This window comes from Delphinapterus leucas, chromosome 13 (assembly GCF_059928025.1).
Source record: "Delphinapterus leucas isolate spDelLeu-1000000601 "Yukka" chromosome 13, BTC_Dleu_Yukka2, whole genome shotgun sequence".
Taxonomy (NCBI): domain Eukaryota; kingdom Metazoa; phylum Chordata; class Mammalia; order Artiodactyla; family Monodontidae; genus Delphinapterus; species Delphinapterus leucas.
In genome coordinates this window covers 43,210,396-43,223,818 of record NC_143141.1, presented here as the reverse complement: position 1 = coordinate 43,223,818, position 13,423 = coordinate 43,210,396, and positions in this window count along the sequence as shown.

Below are 13,423 nucleotides of genomic sequence, written 5' to 3'. Positions count from 1 at the left end.
TCTTCTATATCCATTCATCTGTCGATGGGCATTTAGGTTGCTTCCATGACCTGGCTATTGTAAATAGTGCTGCAATGAACATTGGGGTACATGTATCTTTTTGAGTTATGGTTTTCTCTGGGTATATGCCCAGTAGTGGGATTGCTGGGTCATATGGTAATTCTATTTTTAGTTTTTTAAGGAACCTCCATACTGTTCTCCATAGTGGCTGTGTCAATTTACATTCCCACCAACAGTGCAAGAGGGTTCCCTTTTCTCCACACCCTCTCCAGCATTTATTGTTTGTGGATTTTCTGATGATGCCCGTTCTAACTGGTGTGAGGTGATACCTCATTGTAGTTTTGATTTGCATTTCTCTAATAATCAGTGATGTTGAGCAGCTTTTCATGTGCTTTTTGGCCATCTGTATGTCTTCTTTGGAGAAATGTCTATTTAGGTGTTCTGCCCATTTTTTAATTGGGTTGTTTGTTTTTTCAATATTGAGCTGCATGAGCTGTTTATATATTTTGGAGATTAATCCTTTGTCCATAATACACAGAAAATTTACCATCTTAACCATCTTAAGTGCACAGTTAAGTAATATTAAGTACACTCACATTGTATAGCTATCACATCCATCCACAGAACTCTTCATTTTGCAAAACTCTAACTCTGTACCCATTAAACATGAACTCCTTATTCCCCACCACCCCAGCCCCTGGTAACCACCAATGTACTTTCTATCTCTACGAATTTGACTAAGCACCTCATACAAGTGGAATCACAGTATCTGTCCTTTTGTGACCAGCTTCTTTCACCCAGCATAATGTCCTCAAGTTTTATCCATGTGTCAGAGTTTCCTTCCTTTTATTGCCTGAATAATATTCCATGTGTATGCATATCCCACATTTTGTTTATTCATTTGTTTATTCATTTATCTTTTGATGGACACTTGTATTGCTTCACCTTTTGTCTATTGTGAATAATGTTGCTCTGAATATTTAAAATTCTAAGAAATTTCAGACATAGCTAGCTGACCATTTATAGCTGAGTATTCCCATATGATGTCATGGTTTCATTGCATGTATATAAGTCCATATTTATAAAACCAAGTTACTTTGTCATTAACAAGAAAAGAGTAGAGAAGGAATGAATCCATAAATGATGCATCTATGTCAAAATGAAGGCCAATTTCCTGGTGACTGACTGTACTAGCTGAGGTTTTGTAAAACTTCCAGTAGAAGAAAATAGTGGGAAAATTGGCCATCAGTGCCCATGATAGTACAGGCACATGGAATTCCAGAAGAGCCAATCCATGGTGCCACAACTACGGGGTGAATCAAATTAACTAAATGTTAATTTGAATTTTATTAGTTTTATACTTTTGTTTGTATTTTATTTGTAAATTTGTTTTGAGTTTAGAATTGAATGAGAGCTCTAAGAATGAGTTGATGTCCAGTTTTATGTTTCTACATGGTTTAAAGTAACACTGTGTATAATAAACAATTTAAGGCAGTTAAGGTAGGGGGTGTCCCTGAGAACTCTTCTACAGGATTAGGTTATTGATGAGTAGCAACTTGGAGATGAATGCATGTTACTCTAGTGACAATTCAGGGTTGAAGGATGAGGGTCTGGAATAGGGAGGTGGCAGAACACCAGGAGTAAAGAATGTCAATTTCTGGCTAGATATGGGAAAAACGAGAGGACACAAAAGTGACTCCTGAGTTTGGATATCTGACCGTCAGAGATAGGAATGTCCAGAGAGGTGACTAGTTGAAGGGATAGCTCTGCCAAATTTGAGGTGTCCACCAGAAATTCAACTGAAGATACCCAGGGGGCAGCAAAGCGGTAGGACTCCCCATTTCCATCTGCTAAGCTATGGCTCCAGTTAAAAGCTGAGCTTTCCTTCTCAATGCCCATTGGTGTTTCTCTTGTAGAAGTGGGATCAAACTCACCACCTTTCCTCTTTAATTAGCTGTGGACTCAGGGACCTTCTTCAAATGATTACCCAAGCAAGACATATCACCCAAAAGCCAAAAGGGAAAAAGCTTGGTAAATTAGAGTATTTTTACAAAAACTTCTGTTTAGGAAAAAATAAAGTCAAAAGACAAACAACAAACTGGGAAAGCCTATTTTTAAAAAAAAGTTTTATATTTAAATCATTTCAAATTTACAGAAAAGTTGCAAGAGTAGTACAAAGAACTGTATGCTTTCACTCAGATTCCCCAGTTAACAGTTTAACACATTTGTTTTATCATTCTCTCTCTCCATAAAATTCATGCTTAAAGCATTTGAGAGTAGGGATGCAAATATACTATATCAGTCAGCCTTAGCACTTCAGCATATATTTCCTACAAACTGGGACATGCACATAACCAAGGCCATCCATCAATTAACGTTGATACACTATTGCCATCTAATTGACAGGCCTCATTCAAAATTTGCTGGTTGTCCCAGTTATATTCTTTATAGGTCAAGGATCCAGTTCAGGATAATGCTTTCTGTTTAGCTGTCATGTCTCTTTAGTCTCTTCAATTTGGACCAGTTCCTCAGACTTTCCTTGACTTTTTTTTTTTTTTTTTTTTTTTTTGCGGTACGCGGGCCTCTCACTGTTGTGGCCTCTCCCGTGCGGAGCACAGGCTCCGGACGCGCAGGCTCAGCGGCCATGGCTCACGGGCCCAGCCGCTCCGCAGCATGTGGGATCTTCCCGGACTGGGGCACGAACCCGCTTCCCCTGCATCGGCAGGCGGACTCTCAACCACTGCGCCACCAGAGAAGCCCCTGACCTTGACACTTTTGAAGATTACAGATCAGTTACTTTGTAGCATTTACCTCATTGTTGGGTTTGCCCGATGTTTCTTTCTTTTTTATAAAGACTTTATTTTTTAAAATAAATTTGTTTTTGGCTGCATTGGGTCTTCATTGCTGCGTGCGTGGGCTTTCTCTAGTTGCGGTGAGCGGGGGTTACTCTTCGTGTGGTGTGCAGGCTTCTCATGCGGTGGCTTCTCTCGCTGCACAGCGCGGGCTCTAGAGTGCAGGGTCAGTAGTCGTGGCGCAGGGGCTTAGTTGCTCCACGGCATTTGGGATCTTCCCGGACCAGGGATCGAACCCGTGTCCCCTGCATTGGCAGGCGGATTCTTTTTTTTTTTTTTTTTTAATGTATGTATGTATTTATTTTTGGCTGTGTAGGGTCTTCGTTGCTGCGCACAGGCTTTTTCTAGTTGCGGCGAGTGGGGGCTACTCTTCGTTGCGGTGCGCGGGCTTCTCATTGCAGTGGCTTCTCTTGTTGCAGAGCTCGGGCTCTAGGCGTGGGCATCAGTAGTTGTGGCACGCGGGCTCAGTAGTTGTGGCTCGCGGGCTCTAGAGCGCAGGCTCAGCACAGGCTTAGTTGTTCTGCGGCATGTGGGATCTTTCCGGACCAGGGCTTGAACCCATGTCCTCTGCATTGGCAGGCGGATTCCTAACCACTGTGCCACCAGGGAAGTCTGCCTGATGTTTCTTTATGATTAGGTTCAGGTCATGTATCTTTGGCAGGAATATTCCATAGGTGATCCTGTGATCTCAGTGCATCATATCAGGAGGCATGTGCTGTCATATGTATTGATGTAATTTCACTTTTACCACTAGGTTGAGATGGTGTTTGTCAGATTTCTCCCCATCAAGTTAATAAGTAGTTTTTACTTATTAATGAACAATATTAGTTGGAAGTCTACTGAAAGGAAGGCTTTCCCTTCTCTCCTATTCATTCATTCATTCTTTCAATATATCAGTATGAACTTTTAGATTCCTGTTTTATTCAGTGGGTTGTAATCCTTTACAATCATTATTTATTTGGATGCTCATATGTTCCCAGATATGGCCAGTGGGGACCCCTTCAAGTTGGCTCTTGGTCCTTTAGACATACTTAAGCACCTTGCTATACAAGATGTTCCAAGCTCATCTTGTACTTTGCCCCAGACCCTGAATCCGCTATTTCTTTAGGGGAGACTGGTATTCCGAAAACAAGATCTGCACACTAGGTATGCTCATTACCCCTGAGTTATCATTGTTTCTAGACTCTCTCAGTGGACAGAGGTAGGAAATATATGTATGTACAAACACATAATACACATATATGCAGACATATAATATGTATTAATTATCTATTGCTAGGTAACAAATTACCCTCAGTGACTTAAGTAATTGATAATTCTGTATTGTCTCTCATGGTTTCTGAGGCCAGGAACTCAGAGTGGGTACAGTGGGGAATGGCTTTCTCTGCGCCATGATGTTTGGGTCCCTGGGGCTGCAGTCAGCCAAAGGCTGTTCATTCACATATGTGGCAGCTGCTGCTGGCTGTCAGCTCAGGAGCTGTCACTGGAACACCTATGTATGGCCTGTCCATGGGACCCTGGCTTCCTCACAAGTTGGTGACTGGGTTCCAAAGTCAAGCAGAGAGAGAGAGAGAGAGAGAGAAGGTGAATGCTGTATCCTTTTCATGACCTAGTATTGGAGGTCGCCTAGGCATTAAGTTCAGCCCACATTCAAGGGCAAGGAGATTATACTCTACCTTTGAACGGAAGAGAATAAGAGAAAAACCCACCAAAATGTGGACCTACTTTATTTATTTATTTAATTTATTTTTGACTGTGTTGGGTCTTTGTTGCTGTGCAAGGGCTTTCTCTAGTTGCAGCGAGCGGGGGCCACTCTTTGTTGAGGTGAGCGGGCTTCTCACTGCGGTGGCTTCTCTCGTTTCAGAGCACGGGCTCTAGGTGCGCAGTCTTCAGTAGTTGTGGCTCGCGGGCTCTAGAGTGCGGGCTCAGTCGTTGTGGTGCATGGGCTTAGTTGCTACCCGGCATGTGAGCTCTTGCTGGGCCAGGGCTTGAACCTGTGCCCCTTCCATTGGCAGGCGGATTCTTAACCACTGAGACACCAGGGAAGCCCTGGATCTACTTTAAAACCACCAAAATATCAATATCTATAGCTATCTATCCTTACGAAAGATCATGAGCTTATACCAATACTTCCAATTCCAATCCAGCAAGGTCTACTCTAGCTACACCTGCTCCATAATTTCCTTCTCCAGTAGTGAGAAACCTGGTTCCCATTATGCTCCATTCATTTATGCATTTTATCAATCCCACTGTATGTCACTATTCCACCAAACACAGGGCCACATATCCTTGGCTCCAGCACCATTGATTTTGGTGATTATTATGCTGGAAAAGCCTATTTTTTAATAAAATTTTAAAATTTGTATTTTATATTGGGGTATAGTTGATTTACAATGTTGTGTTAGTTTCAGGTATAGAACAAAGTGATTCAGCTATACATATACATATATCCATTCTTTTTCAGATTTTTTCCCATGTAGGTTTTACAGAATATCGAGTAGAGTTTCCTGTGCCATACAGTAGGCCCTTGTTGATTATCTATTTTATATATAGTAGTGTGTATATGTTAATCCCAAACTCCTAATTTATCCCTCCCCTCCACCTTTCCCCTTTGGTAACAAGTTCGTTTTCAAAGTCTTGAGTCTGTTTCTGTTTTGTAAGTAAATTCATTTGTATCATCTTTTTATTTTTTTTTAATATTTATTTACTTGGCGGCACCAGGTCTTAGTTGCGGCACGCAGGATCTTTGTTGCCATGTGCGGGATCTTTAGTTGTGGCATGCAGGATCTTTTGTTGTGGCATGCAGGATATTTTGTTGTGGCACGCAGGATAGTTTAGTTGCAGCATGTGGGATCTAGTTCCCCAATCAGGGATCGAACCCGGGCCCCCTGCGTTGGGAGTGCGGAGTCTTAACCACTGGACCACCAGGGAAGTCCCTGTATCATCTTTTATGATTCCATATATGTGATGTCATATGATATTTATGTTTGTGTGACTTCACTTAGCATGATAATCTCTAGGTTCATCCATGTTGCTGCAAATGGCATTATTTCACTCTTTTTTAAGCCTGAGTAATACTGCATTGTATATATGTACCACATCTTCTTTATCCATTCATCTGTTGATGGACATTTAGGTGGCTTCCATGTCTTGGCTATTGTAAATAGTGCTGCAATGAACATAGGGGTGCATGTATTTTCTCGAATTATGTTTTTTTCCAGATATGTGTTCAGGAGTGGGATTGCTGGATCATATGGTAGTTCTATTTTTAGTTTTTTAAGGAACCTCCATACAGTCCTGCATAGTGGTTGTACCAATTTTCATTCCCACCAACAGTGTAGGAGGGTTCCCTTTTCTCCACACCCTCTCCAGCATTTATTGTTTGTAGACTTTTTATGATGGCCATTCTGACCAATGTGAGGTGATACCTTACTGTAGTTTTGATTTGCATTTCTCTAATAATTAGTGATGTTGAGCATCTTTTCATGTGCTTTTTGGCCATCTGTATGTCTTTGGAGAAATGTCTATTTGGATCTTCTGCCCATTTTTTGATTGGATTTTTTTTTGATATTGAGCTGTATGGGCTGTTGGTATATTGTGGAGATTAATTCCTGTTTGTTGCTTCGTTTGCTAATATTTTCTCCCATTCTGTGGGTTGTCTTTTTGTTTTGCTTATGGTTTCCTTTGCTATTCAAAAGCTTTTAAGTTTAATTAGGTCCCATTTGTTTAGTTTTGTTTTTATTTTCATTACTCTAGGAGGTGGATCTGAACAGATATTGTTGTGATTTATGGGAAAGAGTGTCTTGCCTTTGTTTTCTGCTAATAGTTTTATAGTATCCGATCTTACATGTAGGTTTTTAATCCATTTTGAGTTTATTTTTGTGTATGTTGTTAGTGTTCTACTTTCATTCTTTTACATCTAGCTGTCCAGTTTTCCCAGCACCACTTATTGAAGAGACTGCATTTTCTCCATTGTATATTCTTGTCTCCTTTGCTATAGATTAATTGACCATAGATGCATGGGTTTATTTCTGGGCTTTCTGTCCTGTTGCATTGATCTATATTTTTGTTTTTGTGCCAGTACCATACTGTTTTTTTTACTGTAGCTTTGTAGTATAGTCTGAAGACAGGGAGCTTGATTCCTCCAGCTCTGTTTTTCTTTCTCAGAATTGCTTTGGCCATTTGGGGTCTTTTGTGTTTCCATACACATTTTTAAATTTTTTGTTCTAGTTCTCTGGGAAAGCCTATTTTTAAGAACACTTATGACAAAAGGATGATGTCCATATTTATAAAGAAATTATTAAGAGCACTCAGGGGCATAAGAATTATTTCACCCAAAGGAATAAGAAAAGTATAAGTTACTTAATTTTAAAATGGGCAAAGAGGGGAGTTCCCTGGCATTCCAGTGGTTAGGACTCGGTGCTTTCACTGCCAGGGCCCAGTTTCAATCCCTGGTCAGGGAATTAAGATCCTGCAAGCTGCATTGCATGGCCAAAAATAAATAAAATTAAATAGGCAAAGATAATATGTATAGGCAGAAAAATAAATGGCCAAAAATTTTAAATGCTCATCCTGATTTCATAATTAAATTCAAATCAAAACAATAAGGTGTGAATTTTTTAATCTATCAAGCTGTCAAATATTAGAAAGATGGATAACACTGATAAAGGGATGGGGAAAAGCATAAATAGGTGTATAAGTTGGTAAGTCTCTCTGGAAGATAACTGGGCAGTTTCTGTCAATATTAAGCACCTTTTGAGCTAGCAATCCCACTGCCTGGAATTTACTCTATGATACACTTGAAAAACTTTACTAATGTATAAACTTGTTGGCTTTCTCTAGCAAGTTCTCAGAGACAGGCAGCCAGAATGAACAAGAAGATGAGCAGGGTTTTGGCAACCTTATCCTGGAAAGGACATGCCATGACTTCAGCTGTACTCTATTCATTGGAAACAAGTCGCTAGGTCCAGCCCACACTCAAGGGAAGGAGATACACAAGGACATGAAGGCCAAGAAGCAGAGGTTGTTGATGGTCATCCTAGAGGCTGTCTACCAGAGTCTCTGGTCCGTACTGCCTTGTTTGACTGGGCAGTCCTCTCTGGGAGAACTTGACTTCAATAGAGGTCAAGGGCACTGCCAATTGAAGATGCCCTCTGATTTCAGAGCTATTAACATGTGTGATGTGATTATAATGCTATGATATAATGTACTGGTAGAGGGAAGTGTGACTCTCTGAGAGGTGAAGGAGACATCAAAGAAAGTTTTGCAGAGGAAAATATCAGAGCAAAGTCTTGGTGAAGGAGGCGAGAGAGGAAAGGCAGAGGGTCTTGAAAGTGCAGAGGTACAGATGTGTTGGAGAGCCCCAGAATGTGGCTGCTGTACAGGATGCAGGCAGGGAGTCACTGAAGAATGTAAAGCAGAGCTATTATATAATGCTTTTGTTAGAAAGATTGTTATGGAGGCCGTGGAACATAGATTGGAGAGGAAAGGAACTAGTGGGGGCAGGGAGACCATTAGCAAAGACATTGTAAAGAGCCATGCAGTAAAAAGTGAAGACCCAGAGCAAAATAGGGTGGGATGGAATAAAGAAAAAAATGATTCAAGAAAAACACTGAAGGTAGACTTGATAGGCTGTCAACTGTGAGGGATAAGCAAGGTTGCCTTATTGTACAACTTGTTGTGAAGTGTAGACAGCACCATGGACGGTGCCCCCTTGAGCTATGTGGGGTGGAGCTCTGGAGACAAGGGCAGGGTGCAGCACGGATGAATAGAACATCCAGCCCTTGGATGATAGGTGATGTTGCCCACAGGCCTACAGAGGGAAGCCAGGAGGGGAACAAGAGGAGAAGCAGGCTCAGGGACGTGGCAGTGAGCCAGGGCTTGTAAGTTATTCTCCAAATGTCCATTCTACTCATCTTCCTTTATTAACAACTCCATCCTCTATATTTTATCTGGGAGTGTGTGACTAAGTTATGGCCACTGAGGTGAGCATAGCAGTGATGTCTCAATTTCTGAGTCATGCCCTTGAAAGAAGAGAAGCACACCTGCCTCTTGTCTTTCCCTCTTCCTGCAAGTAAGAATAGGGAAGTGGTTGTGAGCCATCTTTGACAAAGCAGATGAGGGTAGCATCTCAGAAATGGCAGAGCAACAACATACAATCTGAAAGCCCCACACACCCAGCTTCCACTGGTCCTAAACCACTAGTGAGAAAGAAATAAACTTCCAACTGGTTTAAGCCACTTTGGGGGATGGGGGATGGGGGATGGGGGTGGGGAGAGTCTCTTGCTACAGAAGCCTGGTTTGTATCCTATTAGAGAAGCTATGTAAAAGTGGGGTGTAAAGTGACAGAGGAAAATGTACCTCTCAGATCTCCTGGGCAGGATATATAATTGAGGGTCAGCCCTGCTGCTGTTCTCTGAGTCACTGCTGCATTTGTGCCAAGGCTACCCTCAGGGTGCTCCTAACTAATGTCTGAAATGGCAAGGATACCATTACTGCAAGATGCAGGACTCCCTTGACAGGAATATTGCCTCTAGGAGTCGCCTGGCTTGGCTGGTAAATCTAGAAGTGTCAATTGAGGAGTGTTTGGAGTTTGGTGGTAGCTTGTGTTTGGGAGTAAAGGAGACCAGCCAGGGAGGGTGAGGATAAGACAAAAACATTTTTAACTGCTTCCTTCATGCCTGGAACTGTTCTAAGAGCTTTCGTTGTATTAATCCCTTTACCTATGAGGTTGGGTGGCAAACACTGCTAGTTTTCCCCCAATATCTCTTCTTCCCTTCTTTGGGAACAGAACTTCCAAATGTTGGCTGGGCACATGGCTGACTAGAATAAGGATAATACTTCCCAGCCTTCTTTGCTAGGTGTTGCCATGTGACGTGTTCTGGCCAATAGGATCTAAGCAGAAGTGCTGGGATATGTCTTACAAGTTGAGGATGTACTCTTGGTTTTTCTTCTTCCTTCTGGTTAGAATGTGGTTGTGTTGACTGGAACTGGACCCTAATATGGAAGCCATGTGGTGAGGATTGCTAATGTAAGCTCAAGTCCGTGATGATTGTATATCTTCCATATTCACCATGGACTGCCTATTTTTACATGAAAGGAAAAGGCTATCTTGTATTATTCTGTTATTGCTACTTTGTTACTAGCAGTTGAATCTAATGGTAATACAGATAGGTAGTAATACTATCCCCATTTTACAAAGTACAAAGAGGTGATGACGTACAAAGAGGTTAGGGAATTTGCCCAAGGTCACTCAGCTGGTAAGTGGCAGAGTCAAGACCTGGATCCAAGCACAGGGCTGCAGAGCCTGCCAGCGTGGTCTGATACTGCTATGGGAGATACAACTCAGAACACATTTCCTTCACATTGGCGTAAAAAGACTCTTCACTCTGGCTTTCACACCTTCCTCAAAATGTCCTCATTTCAGTCTTAATGCCCATTCCATTTGTGTCCAGCCTACTTCCCCCTAGTTACTTTCCTGACTTTCACATCTTTGCTAATGCTTTTCTTCTTTGGTCTGGACCGACCTCTCCCATTTCTACCTTCAAAGCCCAGTTCTCTCCTTTCATATCTCTTCAACCAACGTCTTCTTTTACTCCTATGAAATGATTCATTCAACCAATATTTTTCCCCCTATGTATTAAGAATGACACTACTTATATACCATCCTGGGAAGAATCAAGAAAATAGTCACTCAAGTCATTTTGTGTTCTGCAGTTCATATGAGGAGCCCTAGTTGAAAAAGGCTAATAATAGACATGCAAACTGAAGTTAGAGAGTATAAAAGACTTGCTCAATCTACAGCATATGGAAAAGCTAAAGACAGGAAATTCCTGTGCTAAATAGTCCCTAGTGTTATTATATAAACTCATCTATGGGAACCATGATAAAATAAATCCTTTTAATTTCTCCCCTTCTTACCCCTGCCCCCATTCATGCAACCACTATTTATTGAGATCTGCTGTGTGCTAGGCACTGGGGATTCTACAATGCGCAAAAACAGATCAACAGTTAGTTGTAAGCTATCATACTTACCTTTGTGTTTGCTGCAACAGTGGCTTTCAAACACTAAAAAAAAAACCCAAACCAAAACAACAACAAAAATCACTCAATATAATCATAACATACCCCACACATGTGATGATTTAAGAAGCAATGTTTACCTTTACCACATGTAATCACTCTAGTATTTAAACTCTATTCTCTTTCATTGAGATAACACTGATGGTGGATGCCTGTTGAACTGTTTTTACAGCCTACTAATAGGTTGGAAAGACAGGTTTGAGAAATATTCGTTCCCTTTTCCATTCAGTTATCCAAACAAACATTTCCTGGTGCCTACTGTGTGCTGGGCACAGCTCAGAGCCCGAGAGCAACACAGGCTCGCAGCGCACTATGAGCTCTGGCGGGGTGGGGGGCAGGCGTGCATACTGGTGAATAAATATTAATGCAATTAAACTAAACTGAGAGATAGGCATCAGAATTTTAGAAATAAATTAGAGTGGTGATTTCCAAAAAAGCAGAATCTTAGCCTCTTATAGACCTGTTGTAGTGTGAAACTTGAATCAAAGTCCTGATTCTAGTGCATTGCTAACGAAAGTCAATCCTGGATACAATCTTTTCTTCTGTCACTAGACAGAGAAAGTGTGGTGCAGGTGTGTTTAGAAAAGGTGACAATGATTTGGTCTTACCCTGGTATAGATGGGTTATGGGAAAAAAGACATTCTTACAGCATTTTGCATTTCTTCCCCCAAAGCCTGTCAGTGTCATCACCCTCACTTTGCTGCAGGTGAGATGCCACCTGAAGTTGTCCAACTTGCCACCTCATTCATCTCTTCTCCCTCTCCCCGAACCAAACTGATCAAAACCAAGCTTGCTATAGAAACATCCATCCTTATCCTTTCTCCTTGGGTCTTCCTATCCCAGGATGAGCCCCACCTGCTTTTGGACTCATCTCTTCCCATTGCTTCTGGGGCTTTGCTTTACCACCTGGCCCTCTTTTCACCAGCTAGTCCCCATCAGCATGTGAAAACATTTAAAAGGAAAAGGCAAAATCTCCTTTCACTCCATATCCGTATCCAGCTACTGTCCATTTCTCTTACCCATCCTGTCAAACTTTTTTTTTTTTTTTTGCGGTACGCGGGCCTCTCACTGTTGTGGCCTCTCCCGTTGCGGAGCACAGGCTCCGGACGCGCAGGCTCAGTGGCCATGGCTCACGGGCCCAGCCGCTCCGTGGCATGTGGGATCTTCCCGGACTGGGGCACGAACCCGTGTCCCCTGCATCGGCAGGCGGACTCTCAACCACTGCGCCACCAGGGAAGCCCCTGTCAAACATTTTGAAAGCATGGTCTCAACTTTCTCACTTCCTCTGTCCACTGTGACCTGGCTTCTGCCCCAGTCGTTCATTGAAACTGCTCCCTGCAAAGGGCCCAATGGCCTTCCTGTCAAATCCAAAGAACAATTTCTTTATTATCCTACTTGCCCTCTTCCACATCTAACACTGCTGACCTCTCCCTCCATCCCGACTCTTGGCTTCCATGATCAAATGTCTTCTCTGTTTTCTTCCTCCTTCTTTCGGTTTCCCCTTTCAGGCTTCATTTTTCTGCCCATCCCCTGCATGCTGATCTCCAGGGTTATCACCTAAGCCCTCTGCCAGCCTCTTTTCATTCTAGTCTCTCAAAATGATGGTGACTAAGCAAGGTGCAAGTCCCAGGCTCTGAAAAACACTTCCTCCACTTCACTCCCATATCACGGGTTCCACTTTTAATGCCTCTCAGATCTGTCATCTCCTCTCCACTCTGACAAATATCCCCCCTTCCAGTTTTTATCTCACTCCTGTCCATTGTTCAAATTGTCCTAAGAATGATTTTTCTAAAACACAAGTCCGATCACGTCATTTCTCCATTTAGATCACCTCAGTGGTTTCCTGTTGCCTACAGAACAAAGTCCATGATCCTCAGCAGGGCAAATGAGGCCTTTCATGAGGGGGCAATTTGCCCCCTTGCAGCCTCATCTCCTGTAGCCCCCCTTACATGACTGTTAGAGCCCCCTTGGTGCAGTATGCTTCTCCATGCTTCTGTGCCTGGGCACTTGCTGCTCCCCTTTGCTCTCTTGAAGACAAGAGTCCTCACTCTATAAGCCTCCTCTGAGAAGAGAACTACACAGGCACCACACTCCCCTAGGGAGAATTAGGCACTTTCTCCTCTGTGCTCCCAGGGCACACTGGATTTACCATGAAGGTGAATTCACACTCGTCTGCTCCACTGCTGCCTGAGCCCCATGTCTTATTTTCGTGATTACTCCAGCATACAGCAGACTTGGACACACAGTAGATGCTCGATAAATGTTGTGGTGTAATTTTTACCCACCCTAGTACTGGATGGTTACAAAAGGCTACAACCCATGCTTTGACCCTGAAGATGTTTTGGCTCAATTTTCCCCCCAATTTTTCTTTTGAAGATAATCTCAAACTTACAGAAGAGTTGCAAGAATAGTTCAAGGAACCCTCAGATACACTTCACCTGGATTCACCAGGTGTCAACTTTTGCCACCTTGCTTTATCTGCTTTTCTC